Raw genomic sequence first — 21,293 nt, forward strand, 5'->3', positions numbered from 1 at the left:
ACCACTATGCAAATCGGGGCACCATCTGTAATATGGCCCCAGATACACTACCCGCAGCAGAAATGAGTTGCTGATTACCCACACCACCTTGGAAGGCATGACTACTAAACAAGAGCGAAAGAGAAAGCGTGAAGGGGGCTAACACATGACAATTCTTTCCTTATAAAAGGCACCTCTTACAACAACACTAGATGTATATTGGGCCTAAAACAAGGTGACAATCCCCTGCTTATTATTTTGACTTGTTGCTGAGAAAGGCCGGCCTCGGCTGCACAGGTTGCAGCGCCTATCCTGAAGTAACGTGAAGCTAGTGTACGACTGGAATTCGTCTTGACGAGCCAATTTTCCTAGTGAGAAAATCAGCATGTATATCTTTTGTAGTCTTCGGAACCGTGCACCTTACCAAAAATGTGTTGGCAAGAATTAATGACATATGATTATGACAGTGTCTGGAGAAACTACTCCACTGAAATTCTTCAAACTTTCAATCTGTAGAATTTTGGCCACTCGGATATAAAGAAAACTTTCCTTAAGGAGATACTAAATCGCGCCACTAATATATTATCATTTATGACTGAAAAGGAAACTCTTGCGGGAAAACATTTGCCTGGTAGCCATATCTATTGACAAATATTAAAGCATTCTTTAGGGGACAATTGTTCATGTTAAGATTTGGTAGATATCCAACAAAGGATGGAACCCCAGCATGGATACAAAAATGGTTACCTAACAGCTGCCATCTATGTGGTGCTTTTGATGACACTTTATTACACATAGGGGTCTATTATAATGGCGGGCGGATCGCCACCTCCCGTATGGCGGTGGCGATCCTCCCGCCATTATTCACCGCTCGCCTCCCAGTTCCCCCCGCCATATTAGGACCCCGGTGGACGGAAAGACCGTCTCCCGGTTTTCCGCCAGTCAAACAGTAGACTGGGCGGAAAAGGGGATTGATATGGTGGCTGTGTCTGCATGACCCCGCCATCCATATCAAGATGCAGGCGGTGATGTGCCTTTCCAGGCATGCAGAGTCTGCATGTGGGGGCCAGTTGTAAGCCCCTAGGGTGTTGGGGGGTAAGGGGTACACATGGGGGTACCTATGGTACCCTTCTGCATTTGCATGTACAAAACATGGCAGGCACCGCGGTTGTGCCTGCAAATGCACAAATGCCTTTTTAACATTGCTGCAGGTGCTGCTGAAAGCACCGCCCGCCGCAATGTTAAAAATGTGGGATGCGCCCGCCAGTGTAGGGGGCGCATTCTAATTGGATTTGCCCAACCGCCACACACTTAGAGGGTGGTCCCATTTGCCGAAACGATGAGGGGGGCGAATTAGTCTGTCCGCCATCGTAATAGACCCCATAGTGTGCATTCTCCCACGTTTATTAAAAGAGCTGCAAGTTCCATTAAAATCTGCTTTTCATATTCAGGGGGTGGAATTTGCCGACTAGCAGTTATATGTTGTCTCAAAGGTCAATCAGCCTACTTAACCACCCAATTTATTAAGTTTATTCATTTAATTGATCATATGCTGAACCAGGGCGCAGAACCCCCATAGAAATGTACACATGAAGGCTCCTTATCTAATCTTTAACCATTCTATAGGGACAAATTGCTCAGGTTATGATTTGGTAGACATCCAGCAAATGATGGAACCCCAGCATGAATGCGAAAAAGGGTTAACTAACAGCTGCCGTCTATGTGGTGCCTCTGATCAAACGTTATTACAAATCGTGGGCATCTGCCCGCGTTTATTAAAAGAGAGACAAGTTCTGTTAAAAACTGCTTTTATAATCTAGAGGGTGAGAACCTGCCGACAAACAGTTATATGTTGCCTCTCACGCCTTGCTAACATTTTGCACAATATAATGCACGTATGCCCTTTCCTACTTAGGATACATCTCTACACCAGACTAATGTGCATAAGTGTACACAATTTATAGCACATATGCACTTTACTGCTTAAAACTCACCACTACACCAGGCTGTGGCAGTGTGTATTATATTATCGTACGATCTGAAACATTCTTAAAACTGTCAATATGTCTTCCATAACATATTTTTATCGGTTTTATGAGATCTATGGAATAGATTGTAATGATGTGGTCATGGGGAATCGCTTTTTAATATATAATTTGAGATAAAAACCCTATTTAGCTTGATGTTAACGTGAATACACGTTATCAGTGTTCGCAGTATGGCGTGTTACCCTCAAAACTTCATAACATCTGTAGTAATATTGGTTTGAGTTTTATGCAATTCCTATTGTTATTGAAATAGCATTTCCCTTGTCAATTATTTGCATGAATTAATGTGTGTTTGACTTCAATTTTCTAACTGTAATGATTTTAATTAATTAGACAAGAATGATCTTATTAATAATATTAGAATGTGAAGCGTAAACCGCTGGATTCACCCCAATGGACTTATGAGCACTGTGCAGAATACAGAAAAATGGAAGCAGGATCGTCAATCTTCCTTAGAATGTATAAACATTGCTGAAGCACCACTGTTGGGCTGCAAATCGAAGTATGCCCTTATGTGAGGAACTGGGCAGATCAAGGAACTGTAGGTGGCCCAGAGTTCAATGAGGGCCCCCCTTCCCTCTGAGTAAGTTTTATATCTCCTTAGCTTAATAGACAGTTTCTCATGATCCGTTTGAATATCCAACCATTGCAATCTACCAGTATGGTCTGCTCTAGAGGTCTCAACCAATTCTCCAACGACTAAGGCCCCCGTAGAAGGTGAAAGCGAATGCGGCTGCAAACAATGCCACCTCTTACGGTGAGCTGCATGCGCTGTGCAAATTATTTGAAAGGACAACCAGCCTTTGTGCATTAAGCTGTTTTATCCAGTCCTTAAAAATGCCCCCTAGCCTTGCCCATCCTGCTAAGGCCTTCCTTACCAAGAAATAGCGCCCACATCCATTACACCTCTCAGCTTCACAAAGAAGCTGGTGGCTGACCGCCATGTAATTTTCAGGCTCTAGCATGCCTTCCAGAAAGATTCCTCAACGCGGGTTGCTTAATGGAAGCAGTACACTTGGACGTGCCACATGGTGCCGTTTGTGCTGTTTTTTTCCAGCTCGGAAGAAGCTCCCAGCGCAAACAAATCAGCACGTGCAGCGGGACGTACCACATAACACCCGCTTGCGGAACTCTATGGAATCTTTAGAAAATCCCCAAGTTCCTCCCACCCCCTAAAACAGACCTGTAGTTAAGAAAATATTTTTCAGAAGTGACCTGTGTGCGTTTTATGAGGGAGCCCCATACTAAATCCAGTAAGGGGGGACTCCAATCTTCCACATATACTCTGGTGACTCAATCATCTTCTCGGCTGCCTGTGGCTGAAAATTCCAAAACTCCTGCAACTTGGAGCAAGACAAAGCATCAGCAGTGTTATAATGAATCCCGAGCACATGTTCAATCAAAAGTTATTTTGCCTGTGAATTACTCCAGTTATGAACAAATGTGCACCGGCAGCAGATCACATACGGCGGGAGATATTAAAAAAAGCCAATATGGGCCCCAGAGGATACTCATTGGGCCTGGGTCAAAGATACAGGCCAATTACTCAATTGGAGCCCGAGGCAAGATGCGAAAATAGGACCATCAGGCCAATTGACCCATCAGGGTCGGAGGGACACTGAAGGGCCAAAACAGAGAGAAAAGAAACCAATTACTCTGTCGGATCCTCAGAGAAACTGAAGCTAAATGCATGGAAAGCGTTGAAAGGAAGCCGGGAAGAGAAAGGGAAGCCAGTTGCTTTGTCAGGACAGGTTGCTTGAGTTGACAGCCTGGCCTGAATAGCCCCCAGCCATTGCGTACATTGCGGAAGCCACTTCATCTTCCTGATGCCCACAACCCACAAGACAGGCTATAGGCTGGAGGCCTGACCAGGAAGTGATCTCCGCCCTACCAGCTCCAAGCCACAAAGTTGTGTGAGCAAGAGGGGGCATGGATCCACCATGGTCCTGTGCCCTAATGCAATGCCTCCTGAGGTGGCACTCACAAAGGACTACCTCGAGTCTCCATCCATACCTCTCTGACAATGCATCTCATACAGAGAGCTGCCCATGGTCTGCATTCACATCTCTGGTGATGCACCTCTTTCACAGAGCGGCCCTCATTCTGCATTCACACGCATTTGAGGGTGCACCTCATTTTCATTTTTCATGCAAAATTTGGATCAATCAAAAGTTGCATGGCTTAGATCAGTTAATCCGTAGTCAGGGTCACTGGAATTATGAAATTTTGCAGCCACAGCACTTTGCACATATTTAGAAGTTTGGGATCTGGCAAAATCATCCACGATCTGCAGCACAATTGGCAGATTGTAATTACATTGTCTTTGTTGCTCAAACTGGTCAAAGGTTCTCAGTCTCTTTGCAAATGTTAACTGATCACCTTTGTACAGTGGCTGCTGGTCCAAGTGCAACGTGGCAGGGCCACAGTGCAGGGGAATACAAAAATACGAACACAAAGAAAAACATTTAAAACAAATTGTCACTTACCTGACGCTGCGCAGGCTCCCAGACGCCAATCCTGATGCTGCACTCATGCTGGGAATGCTATGTGCTGGGATTGGTCTTAGTGGCCTGGTTTGCTGCTCAGACACGGCCTGGGAGCCTGTGTGTTCTCCACCCGACTGTACAACACAGCTCGGGTTGGAGAAGTGCTAAGTGTGCATGTTGGTTTGACTGTCTTGAGACGGCCAGCCAAACCGACATGCGCACTTAGCAGTGCCCATCACTCCTCCTCCCTGAAGTCCAAAATGGCACGCCCCACCCTCTGACTCAGCTACAGAGCAGAGACAACAGTGAACAAATAAAATGATAATACAATTATTTTATTTTTTATTGTTGCCTCTGTGGGTAGCAGCAGTGGGGCGATGCTCCTCCCCCATAGCCGAGGAGGCACCATTGCCTTTGTGTTGATTATACTGATACTACTGAAGTGAAACCTTTGTCCATATAGTATTAACGTGCAAAAATAACAAAATAATGAAGTAATACTGCAGTGAAAACAATGGAGTGCGCTGGGCTTCTACTGGCAGGTAGAAGCCTGGAGATCCAACATTCCATTGTTTGACTTTGTTCACAGCTGGTGCCGTGAACAAAGGACTCTTGGAGCCCGAGGTGATTTAAACCCCCTCGTGCTCCGAGAGGCATTTGTTTTAACTAATTAGAACATTCCGCCCTCTAGGTGCGGAATGTTATAATAACCTTAGAAGCCCTCCGTAGGATGCTGTTCCAGCCATTAAAGGCCCGCTCCATTGTTAAAGGCCTTCACTGAAATCTGGAGCGGGCTTTTAATGGCCTGCAGGAGTCCGCTCTAAGGCTATATTAATGTGTTATGTAGCACTACACACCAAACGTATGATGTTTCTAAGCACAGTAAATTGCACATGTTGTCATTAGCCAATGTATGTTATTAGTATTGCCTTTAAGGAACTGGTCAATTAGAACTAAGGCTCCCTGTTTTCAATTTTACGGATTTTTACAGATAAATACAGACAGAAAAGAATGCGTTTTCTGTCTGCATTTATTTTTTAAAAGTGGATAAATACAGAAAATGTGCTTCTTTTTAGTGACTCTCCATACTGTCGTTCATAAATTATAGCCCAATAGCTGAGCAGATGGGCAGCATGGGAAATTAAAAAACAGGATGAAATGTCTTTAAATAATGGCATATGTCAACAGATATTTGTGGTATAATGCTAATATTTACTGGATGTATCTTTACATAATATTTAGCAGCTTAAATAGCTAAATCATAACAGATATCAAAGTGTCAGTGCGTGTCTATCAGTTAAATAAATATAGAAATGTACAGTTATAAACTTAATTTATACACAAAAAACAAAATAAATATGGATAAATGCAGATAAAATGGGCCCAAAAAAATTGGGATAAATACAGACGGAAATGATACAGAAATAAATACCATAAAACTGGGAGCCCTAATTTTGATCCATTCAGCATCATAATGCTTTTGTTTTAGCTTCCAGGTGAGAATTTTACGTTCCTGGTTTAGTCCTTTTAGCTTTCATTCGGAATCAGTAGTGCCTTCTTTCTGGTGGGCTCGTTTTGCCTGCCTTAACTTGTGGGTGCGATCCCTGGGATTTTCGTTGTGTTTCAAATAGAACTTTATTTGTCATTGTCTGTTATCAGAGTTATCGGAGTTCCTCCTAAATCCCCCCAGAAGTGCAGATTTCAGTTCAGTGATCCATTTGGCCCAATTATTTGTTGTGAGTGTGAAGTTCGCACCGCCCATACCAGTTCCCTCACTGCTGCTTATGTGGGCAAATGGGCAGTGCATTCCTCAAACAACGTGGTCATCGAAACAGCGTCCATCCCTCAGTGTGTCCATTAAATAAAATAAAAAATGTCAACTACAGGGGCCAAAAGTTCACTCTAAGCAGTTTGCTGCAAGCATTTCCGGCTGCTGGATTTGACGTATACCAGTGCTGCATGGACTTTTTTCCTCCTCAATCCTCTTTCTTCGTCCACCCCACTCTCATTAAGAGGAGCCCAGTAACTTCCAATAAGTGTGCCCACTCACGTTGTTGTGCATACCAACATTTTGAGTGTGATAAAAATCGCATCCACCAGATCAATGCTGGCAGGTCCAACTTATCGATTTTGATTGGGGGGGATGCCTGATATGTACATAGGTATGTCGATTTTGGTTGGGTCATTCAAAACTCACGTTATGCCCCATTTTAAAGGCAACACCCGTAATGGTGACATTTGTTGCACATGGCAAATTCCATACAGCTGGCTGTTGAGTTTTTTCTGCAGGGTATTTCTGTTCATTTATCTGACTACGGTTCTTTTCTTTCACTTCTCCCCCTTCAGGTGATGTTTTATATCTTGTTTTTATCCCTCCTTTTGTTATTTTCTGCCTTTCTCTAGCTTGCTCTTGATTAGACTCGGATGGTGAAAATCAAGAACCAGGCCCCAAAAATGAGCGGCCATGCCCACCACAGGCTCGCACCTGCACAAATAATCGCCGAGCCTGCCCTGTTTGTTCTCCCCAGGGGCTGAGGTGTCAGTCCAGGCCTGCCTCCCCTCTCTGCATTTAGGCCTCGGGCCTTCGCCTCATCCGGGTCGTGGAGTAGACGAACGGGGAGATGCGACTGCCCGTCTCCAGATCTGTCATCACCTCACGAAGGAAGAGCTGTGACAAATGGACTCAAGTTACACAAGACTGACCATATAATTAGGATATTTTCCATGCACCTGTCACATACTCACACACACCTGCCTTCAGGGCTGTGTGTCACTTTGAAGGACGCAGTGGGACTATTTATTCTAGAACGAGGTGTCTACTGTGCTCGCGGATGCAGGGAAGAAAGCTCCGAAGAAACACGATATCCCCTCAGATCGCACATCTCAGCACCAGAGCTCTCAAACACACAAACGCGATAAAAAAAGCCGATTAGCACCTGTGGCTTCACACTTTAACTGAAACTGAGCGGCCTGAAGGTTTGCCGCTGCAGGGCCCATTTATACACAATTCACATATTACACAGCTAAACCCAGTTATATGACATTAAGTACAAAATTCACACAGTAAAACGCCAATCATCTGAAACTTTTGCCTTTACTATATTGGAGGCACGTCCGTTACTTGCTTCTGTACATATATTTATATATATAGGTTACTATACCCCCTGTCTCCACCACTCTGAAAACACGTCTCCTGGCGTACTACTAGTAGCGGGATCAAGTCCCCTTGGCTATTGAGGGTCCTTGGAGCCCAACTACACCTGCTATTTCCTCCAGCAAGTCCCACACAGTGGGTTTGCTGGGAGGTTTTCGGTGACCACGCCCCCTTTCTCCACCACTTTGCAAACGCATCTCCGGTAAGACCCACACAGCTGGATTGCTGAGAGGCCATAAGAGGCCATGCCCTCTTTTTCCACCACTTTGGAAACGGGCCGCCTGGAGGTCTTGTTGGCCCCTAAGTTGCCAAGGAGACTTCATCTGTCACCCAGCAGTGTGCTAAAAAGCACATTTACAGAGTGGTGGAGAAAGGGGCGGGGCCTCAGGCAAGTTGCAGCTTTTATTTTAAATTTTTTTTAGCAAGGGGGCCGCACAGCCCCCTTTCTGGGCCGATTTCAGCCCCGATAACCCCAACCCCCGGAACCCGGCCTTTTATTTTTTGTAATATGATTGAAAGGGAGGGTGCCAAGCGGCCACTCTCATGAGCCATTTTCGGAACCGAGGACCCCATCCCCTGGGGCCTGCCACTTTAAAAAAAATAAAAAAGAATGGAGGGGGCTGATTTCGGCCCCAGGGAACCCCCCCCCCCCACCCAGGGCAAATCCTGTAGTGTGGATGCCCTGGTCCAACCCAGGGGGACCGCGGAGAGCCTGAAGGCCCCCTGCGGTCTCTGCCGGCTCCCGATCTCCTGAGGGTGCTGGCATTTCTTTGAGACCCAGGGAGCTGCTAACATGGATCTCATGTCTGTTTCTCGGTTTCTTGACAGTGGGCAAGGAAACAGACATGCTCCACTTTCTACAAGCAAAAGCATTTTCTGCTTACGCTTGCTGAAAGCGGAGCAGGTCTGCTTTGGAGGGGTGCTCCTGCCAAGCCATAGCAAACTGCAATGTCCCAGGGATCTCGGGACAATGCAGGAGCCGGACGTGGGGGGGTGGCGCTCTCCAGCGGCCACTTATGACTCCTGTGGGAACCCTCCCCCCAAGAGGCATAGGGGGTCAGGAGGTTTCTACTCTGCCCTCTTCTTTTTTTAATGTTTCTTCTTGTGACTTGGTTCAACCGAGTCACAAGATGGCTGCCAACACTCCCTGATTTGAAGTGTTGACAGCAAATCAGATCTCAGCACGAGATTGGAAGGGGTTGCGGATCCACTGCGTCCCTATATATACAACTGGAAATGTCTTTACATTTCTCAGCAACTACTGAAAGGATTTACACCAAATCACAAAAAGAGACTTCCTTGAACCAACACCTACCTTTGTGCCAAATTTGGTGTAACTTTGTTCAGCAGTTCGGTCCTATGGGAATTATCATGGGGAAAGCACACTTTTAGTCACCCCCTGAACAAGGACACTTGCCATATATAGCAAAATAATGTACAAATATACATGTAGAACAAGGATCATAAAAATCTAATACACAAAATCACACAGCCTGGAAGATTAAAACCTAGCTCTGGTGGACATTCGCCTTTCACCACCACCAACCACAACATCATTGCTTCCTCCTCTTCCTGCACACTTCTCTCAACCATGCTCTTGTGAACGTCATGTGCAATAGAAACCTTATCTTTTTTCCACCACTTTCCATTTTGTAATTTGACCATATTCTTTTTCAAATCCACAAATTTATGTGGAGAGGAGAACTTGGTATCCTTCATGGCGATGATCCTGGGTACTTTAACTCTAATAAAATCACCAACGGCTACTTTGGACTCCCTTCCCCACACACTTACATACTTATCCTGGGCGTGCGCTCTTTTACTGCCCACGTCTTCCACTTTCTGCCTGGGAATGCCCGAACACCCCATCCAATCTCTAGTCAACTTAGATGCAGGTAACCTGCCTCTTAGTAGGGTAAACGGAGATAGATCATTGTCTGCATTAGGAGTGGTGCGTACAGCCCACAACAATTTGTGTAATTTCACCATACTTGTCGGGGCAACTAGACCTAGCTAACTGTATATTATCCTTGATAGTTCTGTGAAATCGTTCTACCAGTCCTTTGCTCCTAGGGTAATACAAGGAAGTCCTGGTATGTTTATTGCCCAAAAAGGTTAAAACTTCAGAAAATTGAGAGGATGTAAACTGACAGTCAATATCTGACAAAATTTCCTCAGGAATGCCTTCCCTAAGAAAAATGGATTCCAAGAATTCAATGACGTGGAAGGTATTGGGAGACTTGACAAACTTCATTTCTGGTCAACGGCTGTAGAAATCCACAACAACTATACCATACTCCAGTAAACCTCCAGAGATAACCATGGGATCAATAATATCAATGGCTAATTTTCCCCATGGCTTCTTGGGAACCTCTTCAAACATCTTGAGGATAAAGCTACAACTTCAACCTTGCCCTCTCTACGTTGCATAAGAACGGCACCCAAACCCTTCTGCTGCATCAGTCATAATGATAGTTTCATCACAGGTATTGAAAGGCTTCAGGGGTATAGCATGAACAAGCTCTTTTTTGATAAGAGAAAATTCATGATCCCACAGATTACACAACTAAAAGGTTACATTAAAAAAAAGATTTCTCATGTGATAAGATTTTTCTGTGCACTTAGGAATGAATCTTGAATAAAATTCAACTAAACCCAAGAAGGACCTTAGTTGATCCTTGCCTTTGGGAGTAACACAATCATCAATAGCTTTAACAAGTTTAAGCTTAGGTTCAACACCTTTAGCAGATAATTTGTAACCTAAATACTCAATGTTGGGAACACTGAATTTACACTTCCCTGTACTGAGAGTTACACATTTTGCCTTCAAAATGGACAAGACATGATGCATTCTGATATCATGCTGATCTTGATCATTGCCAAATACTAAAACATTGTCTTGAATTGCAACAACCCAAAAAGAACAACCTCTTATCAAGCCTGTCTGATTCCTAAAGTGGTAGTGACTCTAATCAGAATATTTACCTTGCAGCATAGAAACACAGAGATTAAATTTCTTTTAAGTAGTGTTTATTTATCAAAAATATTTTTATATATCAGTTTTTTTTATTTTTCACACTTTCTTTGGATTTATATTAACAAACAAATGTGTACATAAAATAAAATCACATTAATATTTCAATCAGAAAAAGACATTCTTTGACTTTTCTAAACAGTGATTTATGTTTTGATAACCCCCAAAAGAAATTACTACATCAATCTTCCATTCTCACCTTTCATTCCACTCCCACATACCAGCTATCATACCACTCAAACAAATTTACAATAAAAACACATCTGAGCAAGGTTCCTACTCACTAATTCTGTTTGTCATTTGCCAATAAGTTCCACAGTTTAAACGCACACACAAGTCCATCAATTTGTTTATAGATAGTTGTTTTCTTGACTTGATTCTTGAGTAGGGCTCTCAGATGCTTGTCAATGGCCTACGTATGTTTCGGTGAAACAAAATTGATATCACATTCTTCAGGGCCAATAAAATATACATATTCCATCTTTAGGGTAGTCTGGGGGTTTATCTGTAATAATACAATATTGTGTGTAAGGGCAAGGTTCTATGCTGTACAGTAGTAAACACAGTAATTTTATTATCAAAAGCATTCACTATTTTGCCTCCCAAAGTGTGTGATAAGATTACACAAACACTCATCACTCCTGAACCACCAACATCTAGTGTTGAGAAACTAGAAAAATGTGATGGAGTTTGGTATAGAGGGTGTTAAAAAGGCACCTAAATGCTAGGCGAAAAACATGCAAGCACAACCCATAGGTGACAGAAATGAAAAAATATATCTAAATATAAGATGTGATAAAAGATACATACACCAAGTAAAACGGAAAACAGGGATTAAAATGATCTTGAACCTATATGTCTCTCAAGGAACTGGAGGTGTAAAAGGTCCTCCAAGATAAAAGAGCAGTCCTCACGATTTTTTGAGAAGCAAAGATGAGTTATTTATAGGACAGAAATTTATGGGAATTAGTTTCTAATGTTTATGTTTGTACCTATTGCAAAAAATTGAGTAATGGATTAATTCTGCTTACCCGTAATAGATTAAGGGCCCGATGTAGGTAATTTTGAAATTCCAAATTCTTAATACCGAATTTTACCGATTCGGTATTAAGATATTGGTATTTCAGATGTAGGTAAGAATTCGATATTTTTTACCAAATCCTTAATATTCCTTATTACCGAATCGGTAATTGCGATTCAGTAATAAGGAATACCTACCCATTCATTCTTATGGGCTTGGAGGCCCATAGGAATGAATGTGACATTCAGTATTACTGATTCGTTATTACCGAATCGGTAATACCGGGAGTTATTTCAAGGGTGCCAGGGTGTCCAAAATACACCTTGTTGCACCCCTGAAATGTGCATGTGTGCACATGTGGCACACATGCAGGCTCTAAGGGCCTGGATGTGTGCCGCATGGCACATCTAAAAAAGCAAGTAAGTGCTTTTTTGAAGGAATTCGGTAATTACCACCAACTTAAAGTTGGTGGTAATTACCGATTCCTTAAGGCCCAAAAGCACTCTTTTATGTGCTTTCTACATTGCATTTAAGGAATCTGTATTACCGATTCCTTAAATGCAAGGCCAATAAGGAATCGGTATTAAGGAATCAGTATTTACCGTTTCCTTATTACCAATATTACCTACATCAGTAATGGCTAAATACCGGTCGGTAATGCTGAAATGTACAGAATTTCACCGTTACCAACCGCTATTTGGCCCCCTACATTGGGCCCCTAGTCTTCTATAAAAAAAGGGCTCTGTGGTGCCAAATTAAAGGGAACTTCAAGCAATTCTATTTATCCAATTTCTGAGGTTGTAGTAGCTCCATCTGCAGCTTGTAATATAGGAACTGTCTAGTAGTTATTTGGACTATTATATAGTTACAGTCCTTATAGAAGCTGTAATTCCTAAAAAAGATCTTACTTAGTTTAAAACAAGGTCTGATGGTATTTCGATGTTCTTATAAGATATTTGTTTTTGTCTTTTGAAAATTCGGAACCTTCTGGAATTTGATATTCGTAAGGAGCCAATCTACAATGATAACGATATGCTGTTACTGTGAATGCCCAAAAATCGGAATATACTGAAAAAATAAGTAAAAGCCTAAAGCCTATAAGAGGCTGAGTGTCCTTCACCTTCAAAGGTTAGCATATGCCAAAAGATACTGTTGCTAGTCTGGAGCAGATTTTATTAAGGGCTTACCCAGATTACCATGTCATCTTTTAGTGTTTTTACATGAGCAGAGTAGGTGATGTACTAACCATTAGCTATTCAATTGGACCGTACAAGGCTATCAGAATACATTTGCTTTAAAGCGCTTGTACGATATAGAGGAAATTATTATAAATAATCATTGTGATGACATGTTAGCTGCATTCACAGCACAAAAGTACATTAGGAAGCAATATTTAAGGACCCAAATAGGATTCGGTTCAATATTACATAGCAATCTCGATACAGAATGCACGCGGTTGAATTGCCGATATTTTAACCTCCAAATAAAAATGGGGATAACCCCGGGGGTGAACAAACTTGTATTGAAAAGTTTATAGGGCGGTAGTTCTCAAATGCACACTTGTCTGACTCTTTTTATAGCTTGCAAACCTATTAAAGTTATGGGTAGATGCAAGGGAGAGATTGGCTTAAGGTTTATAGTCACTCCAAAAAAGAGAGACGGGCCATTAAAGGGTACGGGGAAGTGTACCTTACCAGAATCTTCTGCTTCCGTTCACTTCTTCAACCGTCCGTGACAACTCTGCCAAAGACGGTGCCTTGCCAGCAAGCGTTTTTATGGCCGACTATCACGTGATTGAAAAGATATGACCGCAATAGTTTGCTTTGCGAGAGACAACTCCTTGTCTCAGCGGGCGCCATCTTGGAGGAGGTTGCCCCTTATTTAGCAATGTGCAATGATATATCTATAGGCATGAAGAAACTATCCTAATGGTGCGGCAAGAATATAATTAAAAAGCCAAGTCTTTATGAGACACTACTATCTTCGACACAGTGCATGATATTCCCAAATAGAGTTTATCATTATTTTTTAGATTATGCAAACAATGTGATACAAAGAGTGTCCACTATCGCGAAAGTTTCTGCGATATTGTGTGTAGAGGCAAAAACTCCTTGTCTCGATAGGCGCCATCTTGGGAAAGGAGCTCCTTACGGAATACAGTGCGATCAATTTTCTATACAAATTAAGAATACTATCCTACTGTTATAGAAAAAAGGGTTTAAAACCCCAGAATCTTGTAAAACACTACTATTTGCAGAAAAGTGTAATATATTACCGGAATGGATGACATTTCTTATCTAGTTTATATGTGCAATTAGAATAGTCCAAACAAGCATTCTCTTTCTGTTCCTCTATTCCAATAAAGCGGAAAAGCTGGAAAAACATCTGCTAACAAGTATTTCTCATTACGCCTGTGCATCTGTTAATATACGACAAGGTGTCTAGGAGTCCTTTATAGGGACCCGTAAGCCTGGATCTTTGATGCAATGATTTCTCCACATAGTAACCTGCAGGCTATGTGGAGGTGTGGCAAATATAATACAGATACTCTATAGCGATAGTCTCTGGTCAATATCAAATTCATTAAATGACGCTGTATTTTAAAAGACCCACGCCGAGTGGAACTCACAGTATTAAGAGATATATGTGACTTGTCATAGGTCCTTCCTGATCTAATAATCTATACAGAAAGATATAGTTGTAGTGTGCATAGAGGAAAGGATAGGGTTTTATCATCTGGTTAAGAAAAGCAGAAAGGATCTGGAGACTAGTCAGTTATTTAGGCCAGAACGATAATGGTATTACTGACTGCTAGTATGTCTAGGCTTGATGCTAAGCATCTAGGTACACTGTACCTCTTATGACCAAAAAAAGCGTTATCAGCTTTATCGGCCTGTAAAGATCAGGACTACAGTTCAGGTAGGCTCAGAAATAATCTGTTATGCCTTTTCATAATCTATGTTGTAAAAAAAAGAGTGTCATTGTCAGAAACATACTTACTTGTTCTCATAAATCAAAGGAGTTTGCATGTAGTTTAGGTTGTTACCACCCAAACTATTTCCTCATTAGGCCTTTCTGAACTGTGTCTAGGGAAAAAATCCAATAAGTTTCTCTTTGTTTTGGTGTTTTAACTGGATCTTTGCCTGGGGTTATTTTCACACGCTCTAAAATCAACCACTTCATATCATTTTCTGTGTGTTGTTGACTACGGAAGTGGCTAACAAGTGGTGCCTGCTGTTTGTTAGTTTTAATTGCAGACTTATGTTCCGAGAATCTAATACAGAACTCTCTCGAGGTTTCCCCGATATATCCTAGTCCACATGGACAAAATATCAGGTAAACAACATTTGAGCTTTCACAGTTTGCTATGTGTCAATAGTACCTGATTTGTCTCCATATGTCCATGTCTGAGTGGTGATGGCTGAGTCACAGGCGTGGCAATTGCCACATCTGTGATTGCCCAATGGAGGTGGTAAGCCATCTATGGTGGTTTGTCTTGACTTTTCACGGGACTTGAATCTGCTGTGCACCAGTTTATCCCTAAGGTTTGGATTTCTTCTATATGCCACCATAGGTTTCTGCATTGTGTCTTCTCCTTCATTTACAGTGAGGATCTTCCAATTTCTATCAAGTACCTGTTTGATTTTATAATTAATACTGGAGCAATCCACCACGCATACCAGTTTTTCTGGGGTTTCCTTAGGACTGTTGTTGATAAGAGCATCCCTGTTATAGTATTTTGCTTGATTTAAAGACTGGAAAACTAGTCTTCTTGGATATCCTTGCAATAGGAGACGTTTTTGCAAGTGTTCTGCATGAAACAAAAAATCTTTCATTTTAGTGCAATTTCTTCTGATTCTTAAAAATTCCCCAAAGGGGATATAATCTTTTTGGCATGATGGGTGGAAGCAACTGTGTTCCAAAATCGTATTTCTGACTGTAGGTTTTCTAAAAAGACTAACTTCCAATTGCCTTCTCTGCCCTTGATCCACATATCTAGAAATTCCACTTGGTCTGTTGAGAAGTTGCAAGTGAATTTCAAATTGTTGTCTGCCAAATTTATCCAGGATATAAAACCCAAGAGATTCGGTTCTGAGACTGTCCGGATAAAGAAAATACCATCTATAAACAGGGCCGGACTGGGAACCACAACCGGCCTGGCAAAGTGCTAAGCTGCTCCCCCCCCCCTCTCCACTCAGGGGGGGGGAGGGCGGTCGAGCACTTTGTCGGGGCCGGTTTTCGGCCGATTTTGTTACAGGGCCGATTTTGCAGCTATTCTTCAAAAACGGCCCTGTAACAAAAACGCCCCCCAGGGGCCCAAAACTAGCCCCCTCCCGTGCGGCGCACCGGGGGATTGCCCGGTGCCCGCTATGGCCAGTCCGGGCCTGTCTAAAAAATCTGTTCCATTGGGCTACATTTTCATAGAAAGGAGCTGCCTCATTAAAAATATATTTTCGTTCGAACTCACCCATAGAGATGTTCGCTACAATAGGGGCACAAGATGCCCCCATGCTGGTACCCTTGATCTGGTGGTAAAGGCTCTGCTTGAACTCAAAATAATTGTGCTGTAACCCTATCTTGAGACACGCTAAAATGAAAGTATCAGGCCTATCCCCAGGGACCCTAGCCAAGAGCACTGCCACCGACTCAATGGCTAGGTCCTGGGGAATGTTGGTATAAAGCGATTCAATGTCAGGGGTGACAAGAAGCTGTGATTCATTATCAAAGGGTGCATGCTCTAGTGTGGCTATCATGTGGCCCGTGTCTTTAATGTATGATGCATATTGAGTAGTGAGTGGGCATTAAAAGGCATCAACATACTGTGACAGTGGCTCCGTGCATGAATTTATAGAGGAAACTATAGGTCTAAGTGGTGGGTCCAGGACATTCTTGTGTGTTTTCAGTAGACCATAAAGAGCAGGTGTCACTGTGTTGGATTTAACAAGAACGTCCATTTCTTTCTGACAGATATAGCCATCAGCAAAAGCCTTAGAAACAGTAGTGTCTATAAGAGTTTTCAGTTGTGCGAGAGCCCTTGTATTAGATTGTTTATAGTGTTCTGGCTTTTGGAGCATTATTTTAATTTTGTCAGTGTATTTAACCGTGTCCATTATTACAATTCCCCCCGCTTTGTCACAAGGTTTAATTGTGATATGCTGGTTGTTTTGTAAAGTTCCTAGGGCATTTCTTTCCGAAATGGTTAACTTAGGTTGTGGTTTGGGAACAAATTAAGTTATTGAAGGTGGAATGAGGTTTCCATCCAGAATAGTTTACATCTTCTTCCCTTGGCTGCACTGTTGCAAAGTATTTTTTCAATCTTACTTTACAAAAAAATGAGAACATGTCCTGGTTCAGGCAAAAACGATTCAGTTGAGTGCTGGGAACAAAGGAAAGTCCTCTGCTTAGCACTTTTGCTTCCTCTATGGATAGTATATGTTCTGAAAGATTGAAAATAGGTATCTGGGCATTTTGCTCTTGGGGTACTCCTATGCCTTCCAATATTGATGGCTCTGTATTCCGTAAGGAGCTCCTTTCCAAAGATGGCGCCTATTGAGACAAGGAGTTTTTGCCTCTAGACACAATATCGCGGAAACTCTTGTGGAAACGCTCACGATAGTGGATGCTCTTTGTATCACATTGTTTGCGTAATCCAAAAGATGATAATAAACTCAGTTTGGGAATATCATACACTGTGTCGAAGAGAGAAGTGTCTCATAAGGACTTGGATTTTTAATTGTATCCTTGCTGCACCATTAGGATAGTTTTTCCATGCCTATAGATATATCATTGCAAATTGCTAAATAAAGAGCAACCTCCTCCAAGATGGCGCCCACTGAGACAAGGAGTTGTCTCTCACAAAGCAAACTATCGCGGACATATCTTGTAACTCACGCGAAAGTCGGCCATAAAAACGCTTGCAGGCAAAGCACCGTCTTTGGCAGAGTTGTCCCGGACGTTTGAAGAAGTGAACAGAAGCAGAAGATTCTGGTAAGGTACACTTCCCCTACCCTTTAATGGCCCGTCTCTCTTTTTTGAAGTGACTATAAACGTTAAGCCATTATGTAAAATATGCCAATCTCTCCCTACATCTGGCCATAACTTTAATAGGTTTGTAAGCTATAAAAAGAGCCAGACAAGTGTGAATTTGAGAACTACCACCCTATAAACTTTTCAATACAAGTTTGTTCACCCCCGGGGTTATCCCCATGTTTATGAGGAGGTTAAAATATCGGCAATTCAACCACGTGCGTTCTGTATTGAGATTGCTTTGTAATATTGAACCGAATCCTATTTGGATCCTTAAATATTGCCTCTTAATGTACTTTCGTACAGCTAATGCAGTTAATGCAGTTAATGCAGTTAATACAGTTAATGCAGCTAACGTGTCATCACGATGATTATTTATAATAATTTTCTCTACATCGTACAAGCGCTTTAAAACAAATGTATTCTGATAGCCTTGTACGGTCCAATTGAATAGCTAATGGTTAGTACATCACCTACTCTGCTCATGTAAAAACACTAAGAGATTACATGGTGATCTGGGAAATCCCTTAATAAAATCTTCTCCAGACTAGCAACAGTATCTTTTGGCATATGCTACCCTTTAAGATGCAGGACACTCAGCCTCTTATAGACTCTTATAGACTTTAGGGTTTTATTTATTTTTAAAGTGTTGGACCTGTGGTCTTCAGACCACATAGTGTAGCCTGGCACAGAGTAGGCAGGTCTAACCCAAAGGCAAAAGTGTTAAGCTTGCGTCACACCCTTACAGTAACTCAGCGTCCATCCACAAGAAAAGAATGACACTACACCAATTTAGAAAAATACGGTCTGCTTTATAAAACTCTTTGTTAGATTTACGGCTTCTAGTAGATTTCAGTGTCAATACTCTTGATAACTTCACATTCAATTATTAGATTGTGCCAAGTTCAAATCGACATTAACAATACCTCCTTCTCTTTCTCAAATGAAGGGAACTGAGTGATAATTCCGGCAATTTAAGTAAACATTACATACGTTTTACAATCTTAGAAAAGGTTTCAGCAATTGTCAAGCTTCTTTACAGAGAGGCAAAGCTGTACATTACCCCTAAGGTCTCAAGAACATTACAATCAGGATGGTACAGGCTCTCAGTACAGGTCCAGTAATGGCACACCTATGTCACGACGTGGGCAGCTAGGGATCTGAATGGGGATCTGAATGAAGACAGACAGGTTGTTACTTCATTTAATCAAACTGTGTAACTTGCTCTGGGTTCTCATTAGACTCATAGGATCCCTCACTTTCTCCTATCGGGCACACAATGCTCTGTGTCAAATCAAATACAGCCCCACACTTTCTTATCCCAGGATCAGCCCTGATTTCGTGGTTCTGTTTATGGCAAATTAACCTTACTCAACCAGGGTAGTACTGAAAACAGGAGGACACGTTCCTATGGGGAGTTATACATGTCACAGTTCATCCATTGGGATCTATCCTGTAGTCGGGTTGTGAGATCACGGCCAGTACCGTTGTCCCGATGCAGTCCCAGCTTCGGTCCTCACCTCCCTCCAGCCAAGAGCCCTCAGCTTACTTTTTCCTTGGGTAACTCAGTCAGTCCCGTTTTGCCACGATTCAGTACTGCTGTCCGGGGTCTGGGGAAGGTTACACCTCAGCTGAATCTCACCGCTTCCACTCCGTTGGTTCTCGCGGCGTCAGTCAGCTCTCCCGGCAGCTCCTCCCCGCCGTCTTCTCACGCAGGAAGCTCTCCGCCTACGTTCGGCCCTTTCCAGCGCCTGCCCGCCTCTTCCGACGCTGCATCAGACTTCCTTCAGAAGTCACGGAGCCTCAGCCGGGTCCCGCCTTCGCCAGCATACGGAAGGAATCCACGCCGGAGAGGGGCGCCTCCGCACCACAGGGACGTCAGCTGGCCCCACAAGTCCCACTCGCGGTGAGTCCTCGATCAGTTGGGCCGGTTACTCTCCTCAGGCAGTACGATGGAAGAGTCAAGTTCCCCAGCCACTCTGGATGGGATGTATGACGTTACAACGCATACTTTTACAACGCCTACCTTTACAACGCATTTTTTACACCGCAACATCCATTACAACGCACACCATTGCAACGCATACCATTACAACAAATACTTTGAAACTACCTTTACAATGCATTCCACTACAATGCATACTACATTTACAACGCATACCATTACAACTCATAACATTACATTGCATGTAAGGTAAGTATTGGATAGTGTAGGGGTAAAAATTACTATTCTAACTCCTGGGGGTGCAACAATAGGGTAAGTGTTGGATAGTGTAGGGGTTAAAATTACTATTCTAACTCCAGGGGGTGCAACAGTAGGGTAAGTGTTGGATAGTGTAAGGGTAAAAATTACTATTCTAACTCCAGGGGGTGCAACAGTAGGGTAAGTGTTGGATAGTGTAAGGGTACTATGTGTTTTAATGCTATGCGTTGTAATGGTATGCGTTGTAATGACTGCGTTGTAATGGCGTGCGTTGTAGTGGTGTGCGTTGTAGTGTCATGCGTTGTAATGGATGTGTTGTAAATGCATGCGTTGGAATGGATGTTGCGTTGTAAAAGTTTTGTTGTAATGGTAGTGCGTTGTAAAGGTTGTTTCCCCTCTGGATGTCCCCACAGAGCTAGGTATCCACAGCTCCTCAATAGCGACACAAACAGGGTCCCAGGGGCATTAAGAGTAACACGGGGGACTTTTGGGAAATTAAATGAAGTCTGCCCAGGCAGGGTTTGGTCAACACAAGAGGGGTCAGGTCAGTACAGGAGAACAGCCAGTCCACAGGTCGATCCAACTCTGTATAGTGCGCTGTCCTCCTCCTCAAAGCCGCCTCTCTCCTCACCAGTTCCACCCCGTGGACTCATTGGTCACTCTAAAATGGCCGCCCTAATACTGGCCTTATAAAGCCTGGCCTCAGCCCACCAGAACTAGCTGGAAGGTTCTGGAGCTTCCCTATATTGTCCTATGGGTCCATTCCCTGAGGTAATCAGTTGTGGCAGTTACTAGCCACCGTTTTGTGTGACTACATTTCCACCACTATTAGGGACACCTAGGCCTAAAACAAATAGAGGGACAAGGAAGCACCCATCCCCTAGGACAACACCCAAAAAGTCAAGTGGACATAAAAATGAAAGGAATTGGAAGGCAAAAAGGGGACAAAAAATAAAAAAATAATAGGAGGGACCACCCAAAGGGCTGACAGGTCTAACATAAAGTATATGCCGATTTTTTGGCATCCACAGTAACAGCATGTCTTTATCATTGTAGATTGGCTCCTTATGAATATCAAATTCTAGAAGGTTCTGAATTTTCAAAAGACAAAAACAAATATCTTATAAGGACATCAAAATACCATCAGACCTTATATTAAACTAAGTAAGATATTTTTTAGGAATTACAGCTTCTATAAGGACTGAACTATATCATAGTCCTAATAATTACTAGACAATTCCAATATCACAAGGCTGCAGATGTAGCTACTACAACCTCAGAAATTGGATTAATAGAATTGCTTGAAGTTTCCTTTAATTTGGCACCACAGAGCCCTTTTTT

The sequence above is a fragment of the Lissotriton vulgaris genome, chromosome 10 (assembly GCF_964263255.1).
Source record: "Lissotriton vulgaris chromosome 10, aLisVul1.2, whole genome shotgun sequence".
Classification (NCBI taxonomy): Eukaryota; Metazoa; Chordata; class Amphibia; order Caudata; family Salamandridae; genus Lissotriton; species Lissotriton vulgaris.